Source organism: Maylandia zebra, linkage group LG23 (assembly GCF_041146795.1).
Source record: "Maylandia zebra isolate NMK-2024a linkage group LG23, Mzebra_GT3a, whole genome shotgun sequence".
Taxonomy (NCBI): Eukaryota; Metazoa; Chordata; class Actinopteri; order Cichliformes; family Cichlidae; genus Maylandia; species Maylandia zebra.
Window position 1 is genome coordinate 25,763,268 of NC_135188.1, and position 10,320 is coordinate 25,773,587.

The 10,320-nt window shown below is 39.2% G+C and overlaps 1 long non-coding RNA gene across 1 annotated transcript; it reads left to right on the top strand.

The window, feature by feature from the left end:
- The first annotated feature begins 1,144 nt into the window (after positions 1-1,144).
- On the top strand, positions 1,145-2,664 carry LOC143415202 (uncharacterized). Its single transcript, XR_013095839.1, has 4 exons — positions 1,145-1,477; positions 1,556-1,684; positions 1,959-2,083; positions 2,203-2,664. It is a non-coding gene; the product is annotated as an uncharacterized LOC143415202 (long non-coding RNA).
- Positions 2,665-10,320: the final 7,656 nt, after the last annotated feature.

The window sequence follows — 10,320 nt, forward strand, 5'->3', positions numbered from 1 at the left end:
TTTTATTCTGACATTTAACTAATTCAAAAGACATTTCAACATTTATTTATCTAAAACAAAAGTTTACTCTAAATTGATGTTTAACAGTAAAAAAATGTTTTTATGTTTTCTCCATAAAGTGTATGTAAATATCTGGTTTCAACTGTGAATATACTGCTGTGTATTGAAATTCCTCTGGTTTTGCATAGTTATATTGTGAACAACATCCGAAGCATAATATATAAAATAACATCTACCTGAGTTTTTTCTTTGAAAGAAGCTCCTTATGTCCATTGTTGTGTACATCAGTACACAACTGAAACCAATTTAGAGAGTTTGTTTAGCCGTGGAGGGTAACAACTGAAAATATGAAATGTAAGCTAAGACTCTAAAAAATCAGCATTGCTGTTCGGCTTTTTATTTATCCATTTGTTGATTCACTCGAAGAGCAAGTAACGCAACCAACTGATCAGTTTGATATCAATCTTTTGTGATACACCGTCATATTTACATTATTAGTTCAGTACGAATCAGTACGATTTGCTTTGGTACCTGGTCAAACTTAAGCTCTCCTCTGTCCTGCAGCAGCTTCTCCCCCCTCGCTCACATGGGTGCTGTGCAGTCGCCTAGTGCCTGAGCTCGGATCATACCAAAATTAGGGGGAATTTACGACGGTGCGCTCTGTGCTTCGTGTGTTGTTTTTGTTTTATACAGTTGTTAGTCAGGCATCTAACTAACAAATTACACTCCAAAAGACCCCATGCTTCTGAAAAAATGACCTGGGCTTAAGCCCAGTAAGCCACCCCCCGCTCCGCTGATGGTTGACTCCAAATCTCCCGAACACTATGTCGATTTGAGAACGCAAGACCGAAACAGCGAGACCAAGACAAAAGTCCGTCGAGACCAAGACGAGACCAAGACCACGAAAAAGTGGTCTCGAGTCTCGAGACCAAGATCGGTCTCGAGACATCCAACTCTACCCCTCATAGAGGAGTATGCTTTGGGCATTGTGATGCTGTTCCCCTCACTCAAAGATCCATATGCAGACAAAGGCTATGTAATAGTCAACACAAAATTGTTTAATGCTGGACATAAAAATTATCTGATATTTTGTTATGAGCTAAATCTGACAAAATATTTTGTATTTTCACTTATCCAGGAGCACTTCTTTGATGCCGCAAGTGGTACAGGATACATTTCTTTCAGTTTCTGAAAACTGTCCAAAGAAAGATTCGTTGTGGATCTCCAACACAACCTAATAGGTTGACAGACAGTTCTTCAGGTGGTCCAAATCGCAAAAGGACTGAATTTTATACACCAGCTTGATGGTGATTCTTGCAAGGAGGTCGTGTCTTTGCTCAACCATACTACAGACAACTCTGTGATTTTCCAGAAGATGAAAGAGACCATTCAGCACTATTGGAGGCTTGTTAATGACCCAAGCAGAAGCGTTGGTATCCTATCCACTTTTCCAAGATTCCAGGATACAAAAGGAATGGTAAGTTAGAATTCTTTTTTTTTAATGTTTGGAATTTGGAGCTAGCAGTTGTTTCAAATACAAATTTTTTTCTTAAAGGTGGAGCAAAACTTCACTCTCCTGTTCGCTGATGACACATCCTCCAGGTTGCTTCAGAAATGAAAGACATTCTTCAGGCCAAATGCCATAAAAGAGGCTGAAAAGCTCACTTTAACACCCTTTAACAAAGTAAATCTTTGTCCAGTTTTTCTAGTTTTGATCTTAGAATGTAATATAAAGTCAAACAAAGCATTGTCCCTTTTGTTTGTATGATGATCCTGAACTAATAATCCTATAGATTTTTTTCTTCTTCTGTATCTCTAACGATTTCATCTAGTTTTTGATAACTTTCAACAATAGACATGGGAGAGATGGAAGTCTCTTAACTTTCCCCTATTTTCATTGTTAAACAGATCAAAACATTTGATGAAATGGTATTAATTTTGTGTCTTTTCATCTTCAGCCTTTGAACAAGAAATGGCATTGCTGTTGTTGTTGCTACATCTCCTTCTACCACCACCAGGAGGACAAAGGTCTCCAAAAATCAGTGCGAGTGATGCAAGTCAGAGACTTGTACTCTTTCATAAGGTAATTATATCATGAAATTTCAATAATACCAAAGTCTTTGAGCAATCTCTTCTGCATTTTTTTCTGTATTTAGACACCATTTCTGTGAATAATTATTAGTTTCCTTATGTCAACCCCAGTCATGCTGGAGTCTGGAAGAGCATCTCTGCAATCAACAAGGATTGGCAACCATACCTCCTCGCTGTCAGGCAAAAGAAGAGCAAGACTGACACACACCAGGCGAGCCACTCACTCGGGGCATTTGATGAACTTTTCAAAGCACATTTTGTGTTTAATTTGTCCCAAGTGAATATAAAGCTGGACCTGTTATTTGCAGTGCAGTGGAAGAAGACACGCCTGTCTTTCGCCAAATAAGTGACTTACTTTTGGTTGAAGATGAAATTATTTTTTTTTTTATGGGAAACAGGTTGTTTACAGAGTGTTTTGATAACCATCTATGCATGCTGAGCAGAGATGCATAGTGAAAATGTCAGATCTAAAATTTTATAAATCTTTTGACATGCAAAGGTCATACAATGTTTCAGATGAGACAGTGTACATTGTACCGTCATTCACAATTTTTTGAAGACACAATAAATGTCCTTTTGGGGAATATTTATTTTGTGGAATTCAATTCTTTCTCAGAATTTAATTTTAACACTTTTCAGTGTAGAAAGCCTGACACTATAGGGAGTGAAGCCAACACTAACCAGAAGGTTAAAAATGTTAAAACATGAACTCTGGCCTGGTGTTAAATATTATAACTATTTCAAAAATGTTGATTTAACTCTTAAGAGTGTATAAATAATATATTAACCCTGAAAAAGTGTTGAAAATAATTCTGTTGGAGCTAATTTAACAATGGTCTTTTTGCTGTGCTTACTCTGTCTCCAACGACAAAACAAATTTCCCACGTGTGGGACTAATAAAGGTTATCTTATCTTGGTTATCTTATCTTAACATAGCCCCCTGGCTACCCACCGTAACCTGCTGGGGTAGACGGCCTGGAAACTGGCTCATCTCTCTCATTGACCTCAGGCCAACACGGCTCATCATCTAAGGTCACCTTTTTCTTTGAGGAACACGTCACCAGTTAGTTCAACCAAAATGGACGACATAATGAGAATTTGAGTGTCAATCCTAACATTCAGACTTCATATGTTCCTATAACAGCTGTTCACGTTTCACACTCGGCTCTGTAGAATGTACCGTGCAGAAAAACAGCAGCAATTTGGGGGGCAGGAAACTTCCATCTGGACACCAACGTCCTTGACTTCACATTTTTCAGTGCTGATGTTACCATTATAGAAAGACACAAACAGTGCAATCACAGTGATGAAATTACAGGAGAAGAAACACAAAGCAATGAATCAGCTTTAAACAGGAACACAGTAAAATGACCTCATACTTCAGATTTGCCACTTACAAATAAATCCAGTTAAACACAAATAGATGCAGAAATTCCTGCACCATTTGTTTGTTCAGAGCTTATTCTCTGCAGTGGTAAACTCACCTTACAAAAAAGCCATCTGCGCCACCAGGAAGCCTTCTTTGATTTGTTCCTCTGAGCCTCAGCTGGAGGTGAGACGGGTGCAGAAGAGGTGGCTGGAGTGTCAGGGACCACATGTTCATCTGTGAGATCCTTTCGTGCACTCACACTGGAAAGATAACAGAGAAGATCAGTCTGCTGTAATGCACTCAAACTGCCCTCAGTGCCTCAAGAAAGTCAGCTGGACCGACTGCTTGCACTCAAAAAAATGAAAAGTTGACTTTAATTAAAATTATTTTGTCAACAGGTTCCATGAAATTGCATTGTGTTAGTTTAAAGCAAAAATGTTTAGTTCATCTAATTTTAAAAAACTACTTAAGATTAACAACAGATATTTAAGACTACCTAAATCAAGTTATGTTGTATGAACATAGATGATATATTTACAGGTTAGATAGTTTCGATTAGTTACTTCAACACATTTCTTATTTGTGACAGTAAAATGTTAAATTTAAGTTAGATTAATTCAAATATTATATTTTCAGCCACCTTGTGCTTTACTAATTAGTTTTACATAAATTTATTTTGTCAACAGGTTCCACACAAATGAATTAAGTACATCCAACTTATTATTTTAAATTTCTTTTATTGCCAACACATTCAGTGAGCATTTGTGTAAACCCAGTCCAAAATAAAACACAACAGCTCATTAGGGTTAGTAACTAACAGTATGTAGACAGATGCAACATCAAGACTTTAAATTAAATGTCTGTATCTGCCAGAAATAGAAGAAAAAAAACATTGAAGACCACATAACATGTTGATAAGATGACACTTGAGTTATGCACATGCACATCTAAAAGCTGACGTGTACCGTAAACCTACGCATACGGATCAGTATTTAAGGTTTGACTCTCAATATCCTCGAGCACAAACTGGGCGTCATCAGGACGCTACAACACAGAGCGAACACCATCCCCACAGACACAGTGACCAGGGAGGCAGAAGAACGGCACATCAAGAAGGCCCTGAGTAAATGTGGTTATCCCAGCTGGACTTTTCTCAAAGCTGGAAAGGCACCTAAGGAAAGCTCCAGCTGATCCAGGAGAGAAGGACGACCGCTGCCCAAGTGATCAGCCTGTAGTGATCCCATATGTGTCAGGAGTATCGGAACAGTTGAGGCGCATTTTTTCCTCTGTGGCTTTTAAACCCAAAAACACGCTGCACCAAAAATTGGTCCACCCCAAGGATCGGGTCCCCCGACACAAACAGAGTAACATAGTGTACGCTGTTAAGTGCCAGGAGGATTGCCAGGATTTATACATTGGGGAAACCAAACAACCTCTGGCGAAGCGGATGGCACAACACAGAGGAGCTACCTCGTCAGGCCAGGACTCTGCAGTCTAGTCACACCTACAGGCCAGTGGACACTCTTTCAAGGATGAGGATGTGCACATCCTGGACAGGGAGGAACGCTGGTTTGAGCAGGGAGTCAAGGAGGCCATTTCCGTGAAAAGGGAAAGACCATCTCTGAATCGAGGAGGGGGCCTAAGGGTACATTTTTTCGCCATCTTACAATGCTGTGATTGCAGCCATTCCCCAACTCTCTGTGAATGGTACTCATGGCCATTGATCAGTGGGTTTTGGTCAGTGGTTGTTGGTCAATGGTCATGAGAATTTGCATAATTAAGATCAAGGAACTGACCTCCCAGCCCGTTGTTCCTTCAGTGGGCTGGTTTCAGTCATTATGCAAATGTATGTTTATATGATTTGGGGACACCGGCAGTCACTTGGATGAGTGATGAAACGTCTCTCCCACAAAACGCTACGTCCAGATGAACAGAATCAACTTTTGGAGATTTACTTTCCTGGATGATGCATCAAGACTTCTTTCACAGAAGAATTCACATATTCGTGGGAGGTAGCCTGTTCACAGAATAGAGTCTAAACGAGCTCTTACTTTCAGGTACAGTACAGTATATAGAGACGAGATGACGAGGCTCCAGTTACAGCAGTGCAAGAACACAAACAATAAATACAAAAAGAGTAAGACAATAAATATACACTTTATGACTAGTGGTAAAGGGATCAATAACAATTTAAAATTTATAATTTACAGTTTGATGATTTAAAGTCTCACAGACAACCCATTGAAAGGGGAGGGGGGGGGGGGGGGCGGCTGCTTCCAAATAGAGCACATTTCATTCATAAAGTTGTAAATCCAAGCCCATTATGTGTTCATGATTTGAATCCTGGGTTGTGTGAAATCCCAGAAATAAACCCTAGACAAAGCCAGAGGGGGTGTTCGCCCAGGGCACCAAACAGGCTAAGACCGCCCCTGAACGTCAATATTACAGGAGACCCACACACCCATTATAAACTGACACTACTGAATAAATTAATATACCATTAAAATGCATCAAAAAGTTTACATTTACTTATCTTTTAATGAGATATAGATATATCAATGTTTCTGTGTTACTTTGTGCTTGTATTTTATTTTTAAACTATTTTATTTTTAAATGATTTACCATTAAATCATTAATTTAATTTTTATTTTTAAACTGATAAAACATATTGACAGAAACAAACTTCCATGCCTTATTATGTCCATTTCAGTTAAGGTTTTAAGCATTTCTGAAATCTCACTAATAAGTCACACAGCTGCACAGGATTCAGAAGCACCCATCTGACGTGGCCATCGAAGCATTTTTAAAAATTATTTTATTCTCCCATCACTCTCCTCTGCTGTTTGTAGCTTCTTAAACAAGCAAGTGGATGCTTTCCTCCAGCTGTTTGAAGACCCCTTCAATGTTTCTGTGCTAATGAAATGCTATTCCATATGTCATCAGATCTAAGGCTTCGTTCACACTGCAGGTCTTAATGCTCAATTCCGATTTTTTTGATCAAATCGGATTTTTTTTGTCTGGTTGTTCACACTACAAATAAAATGTGACACCAAATGCGCTCTAGTGTGAACCAACCATTGGTGTGAACGGTTCACGGACCTCAAAGTGGCCCGCATGCGCAAAAGAAGACGTCACACATAACGCGGTCTGTTTACGGAAGTAAAAATGGCGGCTACAGAGCTAGTAGGTGTTGTTGCAACAGTCTAGCAATTTCTGCACAGACTCACAACCTCAGTTTCTGTCCATTGACTCGCTCTTCATGCTTTCTCGTTTGTCTTCTCCGGCGCTGATGGCGTCTGTCTTGTGTCAGTGACGTAAAAGACGGATTTAGTGCGACGTGACCATTCAAATAGCAGTCGCTTTCTGAAACATCAGATATGTATTCGATTCAGTACCACATACGAAAGTGGCCCAGATCGGATATGAAAATACTGGATTTGTGCTCTTCAGAGTGTCCGACCAAAAAAGTCGGATTTGATGCGCTTTCGCCTGCAGTGTGAACGTAGCCTAAAGACCTCTTCATTCAGTGCACATGTCTTTTTGCAGCTGTTTTAAATGTAGATGAGGAAAGTGTTATACATATTTCAGTTGCAGCACTCAAGTCTTTAACCACAGCACTGCACACGACTTCAGATTCCCCCGAGGTGGCATTTGTTTCTTTTGGTAGAATGGCACTAGAATGGTCCCTTGTGACTGATATTGTAAGAAATACATGGAAATCATACATAAGAAGAGCAATGTCGCCCTCTCCTGGTTCAACTAAACCCGGACACTAAGATTGTGTATGAGTGACACAGACAGGGTGCTGTTATGACTTTATACACTTTACTCTTATTTCAATTTATCATTACAATTATCTGTCTAAGTCTTATTAAATAAATATGTATTTTTAGAAAAACATGTTCTGTTTTCCTCTGATGACCAAAAAACTGGCAACTGCCCACCTTTAGAGTCTTTCTTATAGCCTCATAGAGGCACACTTGTCAGAGATCATACGAGACATAACACGTGTTAAATATGTCAAATCTGATCTGATGTGAAAATTGCATATTTAATAAAACCATGCAAAATTTAGATGTCATAATGTGAATATATATTGTAGCTATGCTACAATCATAGGCCACTTTATTGGATACACCTATTTCACTGCTCATGAAAAGAAACTGAGGCTAGAATTCACACAGGCTCATCAAAAGTGGACAATAGAAGAAATTGATACTGATTTAGTGATGGCTGCTTCTAGCAGGATAACACACCTTGTCTCGGAGCTCAAATGATCTCAAACTGGTTTCTTGTTGAATCTGTGCCACAACAAGTTAAGACAGCTCTGGAGACAACATCAGGTCCAAACTAATGCCAGTGGCTAATGAGTGTGTATGGACAAACATACTGGGTAACATCCACATCCCACCTACAGGAGCTGCTCAGCCATGAAAACCTATGCCACAAAGCTCCTGGCTCACTTTTGTGTCCTTATATTAATGCCAGACGACATTTCCCCAGCAACCACATGGTTGCACTTTGGGCACTGTGAACTGCCCATTGTGGGCCCCAGTATTGCTGTGAAATGTTGGGCAGACTGTTTGATCTGAGCAGCGTACCCACTGTATGCCCACACATCCAGTACTCCCACTGACTGGTACAGAGTGTGGACCAGAATGTTGTTTATGATTAAAGCTTCTTTTAGCCACTCCCACAGTTTCAATAGCAAAAGTGACCAATTAAATGTCTGAGAGGTAGAGGAACAGAAACCACAATATCTACTCTGCAGCCCTACAAAGTATGATCAAAGTTCATTCAAATCTTTTCCAGCTGTTGTGTTTGCAAACAGAATGAAGCACACGCTAACAAACACATCCGCTCTTTGATGGAGGTGACTATGATTCTTACAACTATAGTGTGTATTGATAACATATAAAAAGTATCCTATAAAGATATAAAATATCACGTCACATCTCTGCAAGATCAACAGATTGATCTTAAGTTCAATTCACTAATAATGCTATATAGAGCTATTTAAAACTATACAGTTTATTCTTTTACAAACCAGAAACAAATCATAAACCTTTGACTAAACATTTAAAATAATTTTACTGAACAATGAAATGAATAAAACAAATGTACTATATCCCCATAAATAAAACAAATAATAACTCAAAATAGTGGTCAAGCATATTAAAATGTGCTTCAACAGGGCAGATAACAAAAGCCTGCACTCTGCACTTGTTTTCACGGCATTACAAACTTCTTAACGTACGTACAAGGTGACATTTAAATTTCGCATGATTTTGTTAAATATGCAAAGCTTATTCTACACAAAAAACAAAACCATCAGCATGTTCACACAACTGTATAATCAACCAATCAGATGGCAGCAGCTCAGTGCATTTAGGCACTTGACAAGATCCAGATCCAGATATAAAATATCATTAGAGTCCGTTTTTTTTGTTTTGGTTTATATATCATGTGGCGCAAATGGGAACCTGAAGTTTGTTTCCGGTGCTGTGGTTAAAGAAAGTGAGCTCCACACTGGGAAAAACATGTTATTTTTATCTGCATTTGAAAGAGCTGGACAGCTGTGCTGAATGAATGACATGACAAAGTATTTTTTAAAAAAAAAATCCACATGGCTGAAAACTTCCACGTGTTGCTCACTTTAACGTGACCACTCTGCTAGCCGAGTGAAGCTACATGCACATTTACATTCCCGTCTCTTACTCACCATCACGGACAGCCTGGTGACAGCACAAACTTTAACGGGGTTTTTAAAATATTCCGTGTCTGTGACAGCAGTGGACATGCAGGCTGGACGTGACCTCTCCCTGTGTTTCAAATCCACACGGTCAGCGCCGGTGTGTTTGTGTGAGGCGGTTGCTAGAGAGTAAATGTTTCTCACATGTTTTAATATGCATTCAGTTAATATAAAGCACATTTTTCTTAATGATTGATCACTTGAATAGATAAATAAAACTTTGTTTTAACTATTTTAGCTGCTTTTCACTCAAAATCATTACTTCATGTGAAGAATTTTTTTTTCAGTCCACCCCCAGTTTTTTTTCACATGTGTAAACACAACACTGGTTCCTCCCTTGAGTTAGGTGCATTTTATAACAAATTCTTTAGTAATCAATAGATCACTGTGAAGCAAAAAATGGAAGACAGTCTGGCCCCTTGGAATGAAAGTACAGATAAATGAGGGGTGGCTTTTTGCACAGAACTGCATTTTTTTTTTAACTATAAGAGAATTTATTAGAAAGAAAGTGTACTTTATTGATCCCTGTGGGGAAATTCCTCTCAACCCATTCACTCAGTGAAGCAGTGGGCAGCCATTGGGCACAGTGTGTAGGGATGGCACCTTGCTGAGGGGTACCTCAGGGTAGCTGTTCAGGGGAATCAAACCCCTGACATTCCAATCATGGGGCCACCACTCTACCTACTGAGCTATCCCTGACCCTAAAATGTTATCTAAAGGACTCTTTTAAGAATGGGATTATGAAACTTGTTTGTTACCCAGGAAACGCTTAAACAGCGGGTATGGCGATTGAACCCATAACCTTGTGTGTTATCAGCACCATATTCTAGTTATCTGACTCGTGGCCTGAATCGTCTGATCTGAAGCCAGCTGTAGAGTTCAGCTGATGAGCTGTGCAGATAGAGGTTGAAGCAGACATTTATATTCCTTGTCAGCTGACACTGCTGTTATTGTTTTTAGGAAAGCCCGTGTTAGGTATAAAAGCACTTATGTGGAGTATTTCTGACTTCTTTTTTGCTATTTCTTGTTAATGAAGCCCAATTGGTAATAAGAAATGTGCTCAAGTGAACTCAGCTACTACATACCTGAGCTCACTCATGCACTTTAG